Genomic DNA, 201 nt, shown 5'->3' with positions numbered 1-201 from the left:
TGCAGAAGCTCACTGTTTTCTTTGTTGTTACTTGCAGTCAGTTCAGCCACAAATGGCAAATAAAAGAGAGCAGCTCACACCTCTGGGGGTAACCATGGGATCATGTGGAGTGTCTCAGTGGAGAAGCTGAAGGCACGTGGAGCACTAACCCTGGCATACAACTGCTACCTGTAACAGCCACTTCTCTTGTGCTTGCTTATG

Source organism: Passer montanus, unplaced genomic scaffold, assembly GCF_014805655.1.
Source record: "Passer montanus isolate IOZ18808 unplaced genomic scaffold, ASM1480565v1 scaffold22, whole genome shotgun sequence".
Classification (NCBI taxonomy): domain Eukaryota; kingdom Metazoa; phylum Chordata; class Aves; order Passeriformes; family Passeridae; genus Passer; species Passer montanus.
The sequence above is the reverse complement of the archived record's forward strand: the minus strand, read 5'-3'. Positions refer to the sequence as shown.